The sequence below is a fragment of the Scophthalmus maximus genome, chromosome 16 (assembly GCF_022379125.1).
Source record: "Scophthalmus maximus strain ysfricsl-2021 chromosome 16, ASM2237912v1, whole genome shotgun sequence".
NCBI classification, from domain to species: Eukaryota; Metazoa; Chordata; class Actinopteri; order Pleuronectiformes; family Scophthalmidae; genus Scophthalmus; species Scophthalmus maximus.
In genome coordinates, this window is record NC_061530.1 from 14,503,055 (window position 1) to 14,522,095 (window position 19,041).

General features: G+C 41.9%; 1 long non-coding RNA gene across 3 annotated transcripts in view; it reads left to right on the forward strand.

Moving 5' to 3' along the window:
• Nucleotides 1-19,041, forward strand: part of LOC118287094 — a 138,185-nt gene that overhangs the window by 65,980 nt on the left and 53,164 nt on the right. For all 3 annotated transcript variants that reach the window (XR_007029852.1, XR_004785572.2, XR_007029853.1), the window contains exon 5: nucleotides 14,361-14,550. This is a non-coding gene — a long non-coding RNA (uncharacterized LOC118287094). The remainder of the gene's footprint in view (nucleotides 1-14,360; nucleotides 14,551-19,041) is intronic.

Here is a 19,041-nt window from a genome sequence, read left to right on the forward strand (position 1 = left end):
ATTCTCTTAAACTGCTCAAATTGAACAGTTTTCACACAGTTAAGTTTCAATCTATTATGAAGTGTTATTGACAATTTGTGCATTCATCTCACTGCTTCTCAAAACAAAATGGTCAAACAAATTACAGTATCATTTTAAATCAGATTCATTTTAACTGAAGCCAGAATATTTGAAACATCATCTTTTAGAGATCAAAATATACAGAGGTAAATACTTTGGCCATGCAGAGATGATGTCTGTTGAATTATGGCCATCAAATGGAAGTCAAATTTAAAGCTGACATGTTTGGTAACACACACACACCAGATAACACAAAGCAGAGACCTGCAGAGGTCAGATAACACTTCACCGGTGAACCCGGCGAGCAGTAACACTCAGCCTCAGTATCATCAAGGATGAACACAATAAAAGGCGATTTGGGGAACTGACAGCAAGCTAGAGGATATTTTTTTTATTATTAGTTCTCTGGGTTAATTCATTTGATGAAATGTTGTGGAACATGGTGTGTCATATATATATATATATATATAAAAGACAGGGGCATCTGTAATCTTTGTTCAAGGGCATTGATAACAGGCAGAGAGGCATGTGAATGAGATGGAAACGGGATGGGTGGGTGGGTGTGGGGAGTGACTCATCCCTTTCTGCCATCACCACATTGAAGATAGAACAAGATTTATATGTAATCACGGACCACACTAGCTGGCTGACCATCTTATACGTGAACCTGTACCTTCCACAAACGTCCTCCATGTTGTTTATTTTTAATGCAACACCTTAGCATAATTCTAGATCTAATTTGTTTTTTACAATGTTTTTTTCTTTTTGCGTAGTTATTAGCACCTCCATTACCCTTGAAGCTCTGTGCTGCTGTTGCTGATCCCGCCTACCGATGACAGATTGGAGCTCAGTCGGTTCCAGTTGGTTCCACATTGACTTACACTGACAAAACCTCATGACTAACCCTGTGTTTTGGCTGCCTGACACATATATCCGCCTTGTGTTGTGTGTTTGAAATAATCTTATAACAACCATCAAATTTCCCAAGGGATTTCCAAACAAAGAGCTTTAACACAAGCATATCTAAGGTTCAGGATATCTGTATTTGTTTTTACACATTAGCAACCCATTGACGTTCGATAAACACAGATGGTTTGGAATCTTTCCAGTTTCCAAAAGTGCAGTACAAAGCACAATAGTCTTACGCATTTTTTAATTACAGTCATCTGTAATGCTGTCACTTGGACTCCACCTTTGTTGCGTGGCATGCCGCTGAAATGCAAAACAAAGTCTTGCGTGCATAAGCTGTGACAGAAATTAAGGACAGTAATGCGTTCACATTTAAATTGTATGTGAGCAGCGCTGTTTTGGCCTGTCTGATGGGACGTAACCTAATGCACAGTGATTAAATCTCTGAAGAAAGATAATTACCAAGGTGCACATCGTCATCTGATGATGTCTGGGCTGTCCTCGAAGGGAAGTCATCACATCTGTCTCACAGGTCGTAGATGATTTCTGAGAATCGCAGCTGGCGCCCTCCCTCGGGACCCATTTATGTGTTATCATCGGTCATTACAAAAAGTCTTTATAAATTACATTTTTTAAAGACTCTTTGGGTGCATCAACCGCACGGTACACAGCAGAAATACCCTGCAGTGCGTTTAAACTTGAAATTAGAAATCAAGACGTGCAGTTTTTGGTGATGCTACAAGAATGAGACTTTGTTTTTGAGCAGTAGTACAAGTTCTTATTGCTTCCTTGTTGCTGTACACTGCCAGGTAGAGCTATTTGGCAGAAAGAACGCACAAATCAGCACAACTATCCTCAGGGAGCAAACAGAAACCATTGCAGACATTCAGTAGAGTATCCAATAATTTTCAGGTGACAATTACAGTCCAGGTCCAAGCCCTTCAGCACAGTTTATACTTGTTAGTTGTTTTTTAAAAAAAATGTTGGATACAAAAAGCATGCAAAGCAGCCAAATGCTTAATCTGCTAGAATTCTAAAAAGGAGGCTATTTTGTGCCTTTGTGTGTGTCTGCTTCACACAGTGCGTCAGATTCAGTCAATCATGCTGCACTTTGGATGTTCCCTGTAGCAAGGAGGTGCCATCTTTTGCACAACTCTGCTAATTTACCTGAGTGACTGATGAAAGTTGTTTTACACAGCAGTGTATGGAATCTAGTGAAAGACTATCAACAGATTTAGTGATATGTACCATCTATACACTTGATTTAGTTGATGAGTCAGCTGTGAGCTAGCACGTTCAGTCTTTACTTGGATGACATCTGTGGCCTTGTGATATAGATCGCAGTTGAAGAACAGAAACAGGACGGACCGCAACCTTGGTGTGAATCAGGTTGCTTGCCAGAAGCTATTGAACTTTTCTTTGACAGGTCATTCAAACTGTGACAGCAGTGCAAGGACAGTGAGATCAACTTAAAAGCTGGGGAACAAAGTTAAGAGTCTGGCGACTCTACTTCACATCTGATCCACCACTGGTTGTCGTTCATGTACCTGTCGTCAGCCATGAGGAGAAGGAGTACATGGCTGTGTTCGTCAGGGGATATCCTTCCTCCCTGCAGCGGCGAGGGAGAACGCCCTGCTCACACAAAGGGTAGCCTCACTCCTTCGCACTGTTTATTTTTAGTCATAACATCCACTACAATTGAAAGTATGGGTCAAGGTGAGGCTAGGACACTTGTGAGGGGAGGCTGCCTGAGGAACAACAAACAGATGTTCTTTGATGATAATTGCAGAGAAGGGAAAAGGAGTGTGGAGGGCGGGCTCGTAAAGCACTCACTTGTTGAGGCTGTCCGTCCTGCCCCCTCTGAAGCCCCGTGGTGGTATGTTGTTTAGCCCCAGGAGTCAGAGTGGGCATGCTGGTGCCATTACCCTTACTCGCCAGAGGTGACATCTGTTCACAGTAGCAGCCACAAATTTGAATGCCAATATCCTCGCCTTGAACCGACCTGAAAAGGGGGGGGGGGGGGGGGGGGGGAGAAACGTGTCAGTCAGTGACAGTCTTTCTTAACATGAAAGGTTAGGGAGCCACAGCCCTTAATCAAGTGTGGCTGTCGGCAGGCGCCCTTTAAAATAGAGCTGTAAAGACAGGCTGCCAGTGTTGCAGCCAGTGAGCGCCAGCACAGAATGATTGATTTGTATAAATCATTGTCTTTTTGCTCTCTCCCTCTCTTTTACGAGCATCAGTAGCGGTGGAGGATGGTGAGGATACCATCATGGGATTAAGTATAGCTCCTCTAGGCTGTCCTGGTGATTAATGAGCTGCCACAGCATTCCCAACTGTCACGGAGAGGAGCATGGGTTCAAACCATGTCTACACTGATGATACAAAGGATAAAAATCAGTTGTGTCATCATGTCATTAATGTCCTGTAGTTCTGAAGTTGATTTAGCAAGTTGCCAATCACCCTCGGGGGACTGTTACACTCTCATTTGCCTCATTTCTGCAAAAAATCTTCACGGCAAATTTGATACTTGAAGTAGCATTAGCTTTAGCATAATTTTTTGGGGGGGAGTTGCTTGTTTTGCTCCTTCTTGTGAAAGCACTCGAGCTGTTCCCCACCCGTTCTCAACCACCTCCTTATTCTATTCTCGTTCATTCATTAGCCTCAATGCCTATAGTCCTCAGCAGCAACAGTTTGGCAAAAAGCAGGCAGAACAGAAGGTATTGGCAACATTGCAAACAAAGGCAGCTGAGGTTACTTATATCTAACCATCTTAAATTAGCAAATAGCAACTTTTAAAATTGTCTTCGCTTTGTACGCATGTGTCCTTGCAATATCACGATCAACCCTTCAGCGTCTCATCTCCTGCTGTTTTTATTCTTCTATAACGCAACTAAGGCAAAATATACTTCAGAAACAGAAGTGGAGCTACTTTTCTGGAGTTTACGCTCTTTGAAATTGAACCACACTTAGTGGAATCAATTGGTGGGATCACAGAATGGAAGGATTGAAAAGAATACTTTTTTTTATTTTTTTTACCTGCCAGCAAAGAGTGTACTTGAAAATAGACACTATCTCAATCCTACTTTTTATTACTGCTTTTAATCTTGGATTTTGATAGAGATCTACGTCTCTCCCCACAGTAAGCTGTCGGCCTTGTTCTTCAGGTCCTCCAGCGACTCTGTATGTCCTGTTTTAAAGATTGTTCCCTGTAATGTCCTCTGACCTTTTGCATTGAACTGGCTAGCTGGGCAGGGGAGCTGTGAGGAGAGCAGGGGAGAGAGGAAATTGAGCTGCTTTGCATCTATCTCTCCCCAAGGAGTGTCATGTTTCTCTTTCCACCATTTATTTGAAAGCTATCATTTCCTGGGATTCATCGCTGAAAAATGGCATTGATCCTCCGGATGATAGATGCTAAGTGTCCTTCTATCGACATGTCTATTGACAGACCTGTGTAAATTCTGCATCTTATTACCCCCGTGGATAAATGATACACCTTGTGAACACGGAGGATGTAGCTCAGTCGATGGCAATGTCTGAGCATCCACGGTGGTGGGTGTCACCGCCAAACAGCGTGATTCTTTTTGTCAGAAAGCACCTTATCAGTCACTATGCCGAATAATTAAACATAATAAAACTGAGGGGGGATAACGTCCCACTGAAAAGCACGCCCGCCAAGAAATAAAAATGACTACAGAGGATTTTATTCAGCCCTCTGCTGCAGCTACTGTAGGAAGGTCAAATCTTAATCTAACAGTGTTTTTGAATCTAGTATCCCTGTCTAGAAAGTTTGCTGTACTATTAAAATGACTTACGTAAAGCCTTAAACCTACTGCATGTGCCTCGGAGCAACTCGTTTCTTTACTGCGTTGTTTACAAGGGCTATTTTTCTTTGACTCTGTAAGGTTTATTGCATCTTAATCCTACCCCTTTTGTAGCACTGCCTGCAAGGACGTTAAATAATGTCCCACTGCCAACCATTTTCTCCATCTCAATTTGTTTTATAGTAATACACAATTTAACCTTCAGAATAGCATTTGCAGGTTCATAACACTTGGAACAGGTGTAATTTTTCTAACAAGCCGCGCTGCAATGTGACCCTATTTGTCTATGTTCCTTATAATGCATTGTATTAATCTGTGGGCCATTCATGACCCATTATTTCAACAGCACAATAATTCACTCTTATTGCTCAGCCTTGCGACAGAAGAAAATCTTTCTAGTCCAGTTGTGCTATAGTGTTCGTCCATGCAGCTGTTGTGTGGGATCTGTCGGCTCTTTGCAAAAGATTCTATGAACCATTGTACCAGGTTATGGAGAGTGAAATGGGAAATGTGTTTCGGCCTCTTGAACAGTTGAATTTCTTGGCTGATTTGTGATTTGTGTTTGAGGCTCTTCTGGTTGCATTTTAGACTTATCTTTTATTTGAGTTCAGTAACGTATGATCTTACACAGGCGACATAATTGCAGTATAATACCAATAACTTGTATCTGTTCGAGTCAAAAAATCCTTTGTTCATTAAAAAAAAGCTATGAAACCTATGAAAGTCTTAATGTTGGCATTTCAACAAGATCATTTTGACGATCTGATGAGAGAAACTGTGGAGACGTCACATAGAGGCTGCAGATAAGACACAGAGCTGTATGGTTTCTTCAAGTTGAACCTTTGCGCCAACGTTTGCTCCCCTTGTTCCGAAGATAAATTAGCAGCTTCTAAATAATGCAGTGAACCCTAATTCTCTTTGATTAGTAGTGAGTTAGATGATGGCGACCCATTGAAATTGGTCATCAGCATAAATAATGAGCGAATGAACTGATAAAATGCAAAGTCCTCGGCCATCATAAATCAAACGGAATCCACTGGCCATGGAAGCGGGTGGAATTAGAAGTCCATGCTCCTATTAATTATGTTGCCTTGTGAAGGCGACAGCGCGATAAATCAGCGCTGAAAGGCCCTTCACTGGCTGAGCCGGAGGAGTTAGACTGCCTGCAAATTGCTTTGTGTATGCTCCTAATTGTTTCTTAAATAACCCACCTTTTTGAGGCAGGTTGGAGAGGTAGTCTACCAAGAAGGGTCAAGAAAGTCAGAGCCGCTGCCTTTCTAGGATAATGTTCTAGAAAATCATCTCTCTCTCTCTCTCTCTCTCTTTACATTATACACAGTAACGCAACAATAGGGCAAAACTTGATTTTTGCCCAATCTCTATTTGTCCTAAAAATTTTGAGTAAATATCTTCACAAATTCAAAACATTTAAAAAAAATATGTATGTCAGATGAGATGGGAATTCAAGTTTTTGTATCTTTTTCTCATTAACCTCTGATTAAGTTCATTGACTAATTGGGACTAATACACTGATCCATTTGAAACATTTTTATAAATATACAAAATGTTGTGTTTCATATAAAAAAAATGTAACTTATAGAATCATAAAGAGCGCTAAAATGTGGGTGGAGAGAAGCCAATTTTTAACCATGTGACACCACCATGTGAGTCATATTTTTTTTTTGTCCCTCTTGTGTAATGTTTTCCTGCAACTGCTTTTTTTTGGGGGGGTGGCCGAATGAAATCAAATGGATTAAATTAAATTACTTAAGCTTTTGAGGCATGTAATAATGATCAGACCTCTGAGGAGCATGTAATTAATGTGAATAGCGAGGCAGTCATGAAGCTATTGCTCATTAAACTACAACCAAGTATAAAACTCTGTGAATTCAGCCCAGGAACCTAATTTGGATTTGTTGAGCACAGGCATCGTCTAGCATGAAATGTAGAGTTTCCAGAGTATTTAGCAGAAATCTGTGGTTACGTTCAATTGTGTGTGCTGCCTGAAAATGCCAGCGGTCATACAATGTCAGTGTACGGCTTTGTGTCCGCGTCGGCCATTGGTATGAACTGTATGTGACGGAGGGCTTCAGCGCTTTGATCTACTGGCAGTTCTGCAAAGGAAAATGTGTGCGCATTTGTTGTAGGGCAACTAGTGAATGATGTCATTATCGATGATTTTTTTTCTTCCCAGCTAACCATTTAACCTATAAAATGTCAGAAAATAATGAGGAGTGCTCTTTGTGCTCTCCAAAAGACCAGGGTGATTTATCAGTCCCAAATCTCTGGGGTTTTCTATAATTATCAGTGCAAAAATGATGAATATGCTTGTGCTAAAGAATGAAAAAAGATTGCTTAGTGATAATTAGAATATATAACTAAGATCTCAGGAATACTGATAGTATGAGTTTCTGTTGTTAGCCACTAGCCTATAGAACTGTTAATTAGCTAGCCAGGAGGTAGAGCGCTCTTCTGGAACGGTTCTTCCTTGACTCAAGTCTGTAAGACAACGTCTGTGTTTTCTTGGAGGGGGGGCGGGACTTAAGAAAAACAAAAAACATAAGCTTTTGCAAAAAAGATTTGTCAGGAATAATTTTTCTTGTGATTGTAAGATTTTCCAGATGGATTATATATAGATATACTTTTTGTTTGTGATCTGTGGGTGTATGTGCGTATTTGTACAAAAACATAAGTATTTGGTTGGGTGCCCTTCTGCCGACATTCAGCCTCAGTGTATGTTTGACTTTAAATAATGCTCCTGTGTGGTCGAAGGAATAATGGCGTGGACTTTCATGACATTGCGTCAGTGCCAAGGTGACTGACTCGAGGACTGATTGCTCCCTCTGTCTCTCTCTCTCTTTCTCTCTGTCCGTCCCCTCTTCTCACCCTGTCAATAAGCATCCTCTTGTCTGATGGAGTCACATCAGGGCACTGCAGCTGACACCATGGTGTCTTTATTTCCTGAAGCAATCCTTTTACAACACACATCAGCGGTGATTAATACACTGACAGCAGCCACAAGGTTAACCCCCTGCTGCCAGCCAGCTACTGTTACTGACAAACACACACTACTCACCTTACATACCTAACTACACCATACTGCGCTTTCTTCTTTGATATACTACGCACTGTGTGTAATCAAAGACCATAAATGATAGTGCAGGATTTCACGTGCATGTCCAGCACTGTACACTTTAGACGTGATTTATGGAAGCAGATGATACTTGGTATTCCAAAACTGTCTTTTACATTAAACCAAATGGTTGCTCCCACTTGCAGATGCCTGCACGGTTATTAAATCGGAGGCCTTCCGATTTAAATTTATGGCATCCATTACTCAAGAATTTACATGTCCAGGTGTTGCATCTGTTTGGCTTCAGTTAGGGGTCACTTTGATTTATTAATATCCACGGATTCATCTGCTAGACAATCACTGACATATTGTCACTTAGGGCAGCGTGTGTCTCTCTGTCTTTTAACAGCTGTGACAACCTGCGTGTTATTAGCTCCCTGGCTGATTATGCAGATGCACATACCGAAAATGTCAGCATCTGTAGGGCGAGATTTCACACAGTACTTAATGGTCATAATAGCCAATGAACAGCAAATCATATAATCCGCGTTGAATGAGGATTTCTCATTATGTCTTATCAACACCTGCTTAATCTCAAAAATCTCATGATGGAGATACGGTAGAAGTCTTCAGGAGTGATCGGACCATCTGGGTCATTTAGAGCCATATGTTCTCACTTTGTTATTCTTGCACAGGTTGGTTGAAACAGTTTGTTTGCGAGAGCCCATAGGCTCTGTGATTACGCTTGTTTTTCAGGCTACATTCGCATTACTACGTTTTTGTTGCAGTCCAAACTACGGAGTTTCAGAGCACCTAAAACGGAGAAGTTTGGAGACAATGCTCGCTCACCCCGTTTAGTTTTAAAACTATGGGGCTGGGTTGTAGTGTGAACGTGCAGAAACATAGACGTTTGGAAACAATGACACCCGCATTCCCTTCCTGATCGGTTCTTATCAGTCACAACTTGACTGCCAGCAGTGAAGCCAAAACGTTGTAAACACTTCCTCTCAGTAACAGTTCCACCTCCTCATCTGTCCAGGAGAATAACATCCCTGCTCCAACTATTCATCATTTGTTCATGGTATTTTCTGTAACTAAGCAGAGAGAAAAAAATGAGCGAGAATTAAAACTGGGCTAAAACTCTTGCGTGGACAGTGGAGAGTTTTTTGTTTCAGTTTTAAAACCTAAATGTAGTGGTATGGATGTAGCCTTGAGGGAGCTTCGATTAGTGCTGGGATAAATAGTCAACTATTGGATTGGTTGATCATCAGAGGAGTAATCAGCAACAATTTGATGACAAATTAATTGTCTAAGTTGCAAGCTAGCTGATTCTAGCTTATCAAGTGTGAGAACTTACTTTTTGCTATGGGCCTTTGGTTCAGTGAAAACAGGGCGCAGACCTGATGTCACCATCTATTTTAGATATTGAATTGCATGAACAATTAATTTATTGATATTAAAAATCATTGATGCACATATACAAATTCAAACTAATCATCAGTTGCTTCCTTCAAAATCCGAAGATATCGCTGTAATATGGGATTGTAACCAAACCGCTTGGGGTGATATGAAAAGACAGACATTTCAGCTGAATTTTAAATGTCATATTTAGATTTAAATGTCAATAGGAATCCCATCTTCCCTGTAATTTCTAAAGGACTTCACTGTCCCTATCAAATAAAGGCATTAAAGTGTAACTTAAAAAAAGAGATGCTAATCAAGATACAAGCAGGTTTGGCACAGGACATCACTGTCTCTCTGCTCACAGTGTGTGTCAGCAGGATGGACCACTGAGGGCCATAGGTGGCCCAGTTGTTAGGACGTAGCAAATGTCAGAGGCTGAGGAAGAGAGCGTCCCCTCGAGTCCCCCAGATGCTGCTCCCACCTCTCATCATTAACTCTCACACTGAGATAGTAATTAGGGCTCCTCGCGGCATAAGACAGATTCTGCATCAGACCAAATTTTCTAAGCTGTCATTCTAATTATATAGGCCAAGGAAAGATGGATCAGCTCGGCCGTGTGTTAGTATTGATGTCAGCTAATCATGGTGACTCGGCCCCAAGCTACAGTACAAGGCACTCCTCTTCTGTCCAACTGAAGCTCCGAAAATCAAAAAGCTTGTGGCAGAGGTGTTGATGCCTCTAAATTTTTAAACCAGCTCTGTGGCTGAAGATGTTTAACTGTTATTAGTTTTATCTCATGGCTCATAGGCCATAGCAAACAAAGTATAACCCGGTCTAACAGTACTCTGTCATGACTCACTGTTACAGTTAAGCCCCTCATTTGAGTCTGACTTTAGCCCCCGCCTCTCAAGCAACTGCCAAATTATAACCTTTTCTCACTGTGCAAGCGAGGACATGTTAATCGGATTTGACAAGGGCATATTATGCACAACAAATATGCATAATTCTGCAAAAATGGAACAGAAAATTGGAAATAAAGAAGAGAACAAAGTAGATTTACATGGTTGGGTAGTCTGAATGTCTCGTATCATATTCTCTCCTGTCGCCTGCATAAAAAAGGCACAGAACTGTAACAATGGGTATCAGTGGAAAGTGCTTTAAAGTTAAAGCTGATGGATGGCTTGTCAAAAAAAATAATTGCACTGGTTGGGAAGTGGGTCTGCATGCTTAGAGGGGGGAGAGCAGGATCTACAGAGAGGATGATGGGAAGTGACAGTGGTCTGTCAAGACGCAGGGGCTGCCCAGAGTAGTGTGAAGCCCCAGCTAGAAGGTGGCAGAACAGAGCATGCTGTCAGAGCAGGAAAGTGCCTTTAATACATTGAAAAGAAAAGGAATCCGCCTGTCAGACCTGTTCAGCAAGTCGAGGGAGGAAGAGGGAACATGGTGGAATAGGTGTAGACGTGGTAGAGCTGTGTGAAGCCGCCGGGCCACTGGGCGACTACAGGTACAAACCGCGCAGTCGAATGAGACGCATCGTCAGCTGCTCGTGGCTGCAACCAGTTACAACTGGTCCCTTTTGCTGTGACAATTCATTAATCAGTTTGACAGATCTGCTCTTATTACATGGAATATTTGACACTTGAGCAATTGGATTGTCAACTGCATCCCATTATAAATGCAATTCAAAGTGAATTCTGCCTCTCCTGTTATCTTTAAGGAGTCCTGCTCCGACCTTGGGAGGCAAGTGAACTGCTATAAGCTTAAATATATGCACTGTTAGAGAATATACATATGAAAGCCTATAGAAGAACCAGGAACAGTACACCGCTCATTTATCTGCTTGGTCCCTGCCCATGCATGATATAAAAGTGTCAGGCTTTGATTGGAGGAATGATGTATAGACTGACCTAACAAAGGATCAAGTGCCCAGTAAGACAGACAGCTAATAGATAGAGAAGCAAGAGAAGCCTCATTTAGAGAGGAAGGGCTGTTTGTGCTGCCAATATGACAAAGGGGAAGTCGACAACTATTGATCCGTGCTCGCCGATGACAGCTTAAAAATTCAGCAATAATCATGACAAATGAGGAGAGGCACTACAGCCAGAACATTATCAATAATCAGTGCCTGAGAAGAAATGCCAAGGTCAGAGAGAAAAGGCTACTAAAGTTCTCTTGGAGTGTGGACGCTGCCAGGTGATATATTGGTAAAGATAGGAGGAGCAGGCTTTAAAGCGAGGTAGAAGTTATTAATTAAGTTTTGTATCCCAGCGGGATATGAATGTCCCTCAGTATGGATTCTTTGCCAGGGCTCACTGAATGCCAAGGGCAAAGGGACCATTATGTAACAGGCAGTTTCTGGTGGCTTTGATTCCTCACAGGGGAGCTGGTGGATGGATTTGCTGTATCAATAACTCATTCGCTTTTCAAAGGAAACCTGAAGAAGGCTGTGGCATTAGTAGCATCGAGTTTCATGACAGGTCAGTGCTGATGTGGGCTCAACCTGGAGGGATTTACTCGAGCCAATGGAGTACTACCGGCCACCCAATGGAGCAACTTCATCAAGGCCTCTTGACAAGGAAGAAGAATGTATGGAATAAAACAATGCAATACCTCTGGATGTGCTGAGCTGGTTTTGATCCTTTTATCCGTCATGTCTCTGGCTTGGTGCCAGAGCTTGGTGCTAGATTTTTGGATTACTCTCTTCACTTTAATCCAAGACAATCAACACAAAGTCATGCTAATTGCAATTGCAAATTCATATATCAATGCTGCCTTGTCACTGATACATCTTTCACACCAACATTAGCCGGTGTATGCGTGTTCACCTGGGTTTCATGTTTCCATCACTGCCGATTGCAGCCGGAACTCTTATAAACCTCTGAATACTGCAGAGTCATTTGACTATGGAATGAATATCGATTGTATACATTCCAATTGCAGACAAAAGTCAGATTTTATTGGGTGTTGACAAGTGGAAAAGGGGCTTGATAAGTCATCAAACAACCCAGTGACTTCAGCCACAGAGGACTCCATAAATCTTTCCTCCAGTCCAGAAGGCATTAATCTTGTATTTATGACTTTGCTATTCAACCATCACAAAGGTGTAGTCGTTTTTAAGGGAACATTATGCGATTAATTTGATTGTGGTAGCTTTACTTATTTGGATGGCAGTTTGAAATTATCATTTGTTTGATAAGCTATGTACATACAGTGAGTCACTGGCATCTGAGAAACCTCTGCCTCGATGAATGACACATCCTCCAACCTGCACTGTCATCATTTAATCTGAATTTATTAAATTCCTGGCAAAACCCACCGTATTAGGTTCATTTTATACACAAGGTGACCCTTATGACAATGACTTGTTTGGTGGTTGAGGATATTAATAGTTGAATCATTAGACTTGCCTCTCTTTTCATCTAGGCTTAGCAAGTTGCATTACACTTGTATGTCCTTAGTTATTTGCTGCTGAAGTAGAACGAAAGCTGGTTAAACTGTAGAGCACTTGAAGGAGTTGCTGAGACAGCCAACAGAGTTTGTTTTATTGCAATGCATATTATGTCATATGGTTACAAATGCATTTTTTTGCAGGTCACTTGCTCGGCCAAGGTTTAATGGGCCATGAGGTCAAAAAGACAAGAGAATAATTCATTAGTTGTGTCATATTCCTGCGATTGAGACGCCATCCTGGCTTTGGGACCTGATTTGTTGCCTCTGTGTGAAAAGTGGCATGTGGCTGGAAGTATGCACTCTTCAGGGGAGGTGCGCTTTCTCACATCTTTGGTCCAAACTAGCACACCGCTAATAACAACACAAGATATTAATCCTCAGCTGGTGAAAAAGATCATGTGACAATGAGAGCAAACCTTGGTGGAGTTGTGAAAACAATTACGCGTCCACAGCAGCTCATTGGTTGAAGTGTGTTTGGCATCCTTGCCAGCTATATAGAATGTTCATATCCATTCACACAGAGTTGCAAATTTTTTTAAATACCGTTAGCATCATAATGTGATACGTCGCCTGAAGAGGGATGATTATTCTGTCATATTATTGCCGCCCAGACGCTGCCCACACACTTCCTTTGCCTTTGCTGCAAGGATAAAGCACAGTTCCTGTTTTTCTGGGGCCATCTGTAAGAAAAAACCAGCCCAAGGTAAAAACGATGACTGCAACTTGGCAGAAGATTAAACGGGCCCGCCGCAGAAGCCATTAATAATTCTCATATTTTGGAAACAGACCATACATACAGAATCTGTGGTATTTAATCTCCTCTCGCAGCGAATAAAAAAAAAAGGTCAGCTGGGAGGGAAAGGACTTTTTTTTTCCTTCCCCATCCCAGAGTGATGGGCCTAGCTTTTCCAAGGCACCCCATTTGTCTGTCAGGGCTGTGAGCAGAGCCAGTGATTTAGTTTCCATCACATGAAGCTCATGTCCGGTTGATTATACTGCCAGGCGGGATATGGGGAGAATTTGTCACCTGCAGCTCTGACAGGGAGATAATTGCTGATAGTTAGCAGAATAATAGGATATGAACATTACCAGCCACACAGGGTTTTGGGAATATTTGTTGCTCACACTTGAGAACACATTTTCCCACATCATTTTAGTATTGACTGTGTTTACACAGAGATAATTTAACCTAATCATTGTGAAACAACTGACACATTAACTAAGGATTGTTTTTTGTTTTTTTTACATTACACTGCTGAAACATTGTTACCATGTTAACACTTACTATAAAGTGTTTGCTCTAATGGTGGAAAAATGAAACATGCAGATGGAAAATGTGTCTGTGTTTTTATGCTCAGTAACATACATCCCCATTCCTCCCCACCTGCGCAACCCATCACCAAAAACCCTAACTATAAATCCATAAAGGCAAAAAAATCACAAAAATAATTACAACAAAGCCAGGGAAATAAATCAATGATTTAATAAATAAATAGACAAATAAATAAAGAGAATGTGTTTACCTCAACCTGACAAAGTGTCCGGGGCTGACTTCAAACATTAGTTTAATGCCGCTGAAAACATTTGTACGCCAACATTGACAGTGCAATGCATTCTTTTTTCTGCCTGTGTGTCATCCGCAGGGTCAGGCGAGAACCCTCTGGCTCATCAGCAGGTCTCACACAAGCCTCAACACCTCTGCCAGGCAGCATCCACCAACAACAACTCTTCCTGTGACTACAAACAAGGCAAGACACATCGCAGCACAGTACAGAATCATTTCAAACTCACCAGGGGTCGCCGTCCCCACCCCCCCTGCAGTTCGAGTCAAAGGTTATTTTTCTCTCATTATTTTTTTGGTTGATCCTCATCTAGTGCCGACTGTAACCTCCACAGTTCAGCAGTCGGTGAAGACAATGCACACTGTTTTCTTTTTGGAGATTGGGCTGGTCTGGGAGTTCATCTGGGGTCGTTTAATGTTCTGTCTTGGGGCTAATTTGGACATCTTTAGAACCATCCAGCCCACTTAGTGGGAATGAAAAAGGCAAAGTTGAGCATTTATCTGAAGTTGTACTTTTGCCCCAAGTGCTTCTTGATTTCCCTTTCTAATGGTATTGGCACCACATTGAGAGCGTAAGTGTTGTGTGTTTTGCATTCTCCTCACGCACAAGACAAGGAAGATCTTTGTCGAGACTTAATTTGACCCAAATGTTTGCGAAATGAGTGACTTACCAAAGAGACGGGTCACATTAGACAGCTTTAATAGATGGAGCAGCAGAAGGAGTGGTGCAGATGAGGGAAATATGCCAAAAAACTCAGCTGTGGGGGTTAGGGAATAATCTCTCTATAATAGCCAATGTTGGGTCAGAGAGCACCCCCGGACCCCCTTGCTGTCCTCCTGTGTGTTAACTAACGCTCACCATAGTGCTGCCTGAACCTGGGGCTGGCAAAGCTACAGAGCGGGATCCAAATTCTCAGCAGCTCCATGACCCGGCTGAACCTCAACCTACCACCCGACAGTGGGAGGGAGGAGGGTGGTAACTACTGAAGAAGTCCTCTGAGCCAGCGGGAGGCTGATTTAGACAGATTCACCCCGACTTCCAGCAAATATACAACTTTGAAATGAAACACAAATTGTCTCGGTTGGGAGCGCAGTGAAATATTTATTGCTGTTGTTTCAGTTGGTGTGGTTTTATGTGCCATTTGTGTATTGGATAGTTAATGGTGTTTATTGTACGCCAGTTTGTTGTACTCGTTTCTTTGTTTCTTCAAGGACACAAAGGATAAATCTTTTTACCATGAGAAATATGAAATTGCCTTTCCAAGCGCATCTAGATGCACAGATGGAAATATCTCAGTCTGTCCGGGGATCAAGGGCCTTGGACACCAGGCTTTTTAAAACAATGATGTATCCCATATTGTCCAAATTGGATGTGCTTTCAAGGATTTAGATCCCACCAAGTAACACGATTTAACCCTACGACTTGCCTCATTCTAACTAGGACTAATGAAGGAGGGGTGTTTAAGAAGTCTCCAGCATGCAGCCAGGCATTACCGATTAGGTCATTGGAACGGCCGCTGGGCTGAGCATGATGGATGACTGGTGGAATGAGTTTCTGCCTTGCGGTATTGTGAAATCTTTTCATTGTCACTGACGGGGCCTATGAAGGGGACTGATAAATGAGGGAGCAAGTGTCAGAAACGCCCTTCTTTGCCCTCCTGCAGCTACAGAGCAGAAAGTATTGATAAAAGCAAAAGTTTTAAAAATAACCACAGTCAGTGAGAGCCAGGTAGAGCAAGGTGGGGATGATTAAGGTGACCGGCTGCCAGACTAACCCAGGGTTGGTCGCTGTAAACACCAGTCGAGGCCAGTGTCCATGCTGGGCAGAGGGAGCCGCTTTTTATGGGTAACGGGTGTTACCACAGTGACATGGTGCCGTGATGAATGCCTGTGTGTTACCTCCATCTGGTTCCAGCACATGTAATAAATATCTGGACTCATGTTTGACCTCTCTCACTTAGCAGACACATCTTTCACATCGGGAACATCCAAGAGGGAGCCGCGATTATATGGGTGTGTGGAAGGGAGGTAGCAGGAGCAGTATTTTTTTTCAATAACTCGAGTTATTAGTGTAGCAAGAGCAAGCACAGAACAAAATGAAGTCAGCCATAATATAATTTACCTAGAAAATTGGTCTCTTAATAGCAAGTTGATTTTAAAATAGTTAGAAATACCCATTGCATGTTCCAAGAGCCTCCACTGGCCTTTTTGAATTGCTTTGTCCAAACTGTTAAAAATATTCAAACATGTTCAGAAAATGGAGCACTAGAACTGTTAATTTTTCCTTAATAGATTACTTAATATAATCAGTTGATCAAAATCAATGTTGATAAATTTTCTGCCAGTCTAGCAATGGATCGATCGACTAATTGTTTCCGCAATACCTTCGATAGATTAGCAGGTATTCAGCAAATGCAGAGAAAGAAAAGACCAAAGGAAAACATGCACACGGACGTAGCTTTTCTTTTTTAATCCCTCCCTTCCTGCAGCTTTGTGGTCTGACCTTGCAGCTTCTGTGCCCCATCCATCTTGGGCTGTTTAGCCATTTCACTGGATACATACTGCGCAGATTAACACAATTCATCACCACAATCATCCTCGATTCATCACCCTTCCCAATGAATGTTTTGACATCTAGTTAATTTTCTGCTGATGATTTATCAAATTATAATTACCATACTCTGAAGGAGTCATTCATTATGTTGATACATGATAATGATGCCAAAGTGGATTGAATTTTAAGTAAGTTCTCTGTGATTATAACATATGCATTATTGTGAGTAATGCCTTACACTTTGGTCCCCTGCAGCAGTAGAAAAGTCTGGGGACGCCGTTAATGTTGTGACAATCAATGCAGAAAAACAGGCAGGTTGTTAATTCAGTTTTTAAGTACAAATTGTTGAGAGAGGGCATGCGGCGCATAAAAAGTTCACTGAGATTCAAGAGTCTGATTTAAGGTGCTTGGTAATTTAAGGGTGCACTAATTCAGTCAGGGCTTCAGGTTAGCTCCTGGGGAGCAAACACTCAGTTAATGGCTTAGCTGGAGTGCTCAGGTACTTTATTAGCAGTTAAGTTGTTCATTGAGCCTCACCACTGTATAGTTAAAAACAATCAATACAGGCAGCCATGCATACCACAGGACGGATGGCTAATCTATTGCTTATTCTTATTCTTATTTAATTAAAATGCTCATGTGGCAGCCAAGTGGTCAGTAGGGTTGTATTAGTCTGCCACTTTTTTTCCAGTTGTTTCGCCTATTAAATGGCATTAATGATATTAAACAGGAATTCTAAAAAGTTTTTTTCTCATCAAGTAACTTAATTGATTAGTTGACTTTAGGTGCTAGTAGTCTGGTGATGCTAATTCTGACAAAACTAAAATGCATGATCCAGACACATTCTTTCTCTGCACCTTCTACCTGTTAGTTTGTGTGACTGTAAAGCCGTTTTCAATGCCAGGGGTTGGCAGGAAAATGTCTGGAGCAACATTTGCAGGCATTTGCGTTCTCACATACAGCCCCTCCGGAAAAGTTCAGGAAAATGTTCAGACCTCAGTGCATGTCTGAAAGCCGCTTTAGTGGTAGTCAGACTGGGCTCTGCACCTCGAGTTTCACTGGCTCACTGAAGTCACATTGAATTAATTTTGTGGTCAGTGTTTGATATGCAGAAGGCATGACTCTATTGTTGTGTCCTGGATTACTGTGTCATCACACTGGGGGAGGGTGGATTTGTTGGGCAATTAATTAGTACAGTGTTCATAGAGAACGATATGAGGTCAAGTTGCCATCCCCCATTGGGCGGTTCATGGTCAGACTGTTGTTTCCACCCTGAAAGTGATGAAGTCCAATGTTTTTTTTGTTATGGATCTAAAAGAGGAGCAGACATGATACGGATAGTATCATAATCTGATTGGATTCAGTGGTTTTCCTTAATAATAATTTTCCTTTTGGACATTTGTCTTCACGGACTCCTACTTATCGAAAGGCTTATTTGGCTGTCCACTTCCATCTTTCTCTTGTATCTCACTAGTAACCATTTTGTCAGGCTAAGTGCCGAAATTGAGCAATTTTGTCTCACTTTAAAATAAACCAACACCTATTATGGGGATCTTTTATTCATAGCTCCCTTACCTCTAACCTCCACCTCTCTCTCTATCCTCTGCCCCTACTTGCCCTGGCCCCCAAGATATGCTATGTTGAGTATCCTCCACTCCAGGCCTGTCAGCTCCAATCTGCAGTCATTTGGTGTGAAATGTGAGCCTTGGTCCAGGGCTCTCAAGGTCAGGGCCTGGTAACTGATGTTGCTTATTCATCTGTTTCCTGTGTCTTTTTCCCTCCCTACACAGTGGCCTTTGTTTGTATAAATTGTTTGAAGATTCACTGTAGTTCTTAAAGACCCCGCGAAGTGTCCTCCTGCTGCCCGAGCTCAATGTCCCTGCCCAGCACTGATGACACACCGCTGGTCTTGGACAAAGGCCTGTTTTTCTAACACAAGACGGAGGAAGCATCTCCATGCATAACAATTGAGGCGAGACTTAAATGAGTCTTTCGGCCTCTAAATCAAGCTTCAAATGATTCGTAAAAGAAAGGAAAGGATATAACAGAAGGACAAAGTGGGAGATATATTCAAAACTACGAATGTGTTCAGTCAGCACTACAACCAGTCTCAAACTGTATGCATATCAAAACTTCCTTCCCTCTAAATCTACAGAATTTCCTTTTCTTAAACCAGGAAATCCTGGCAGCCTCATGAATCTAAATCAGA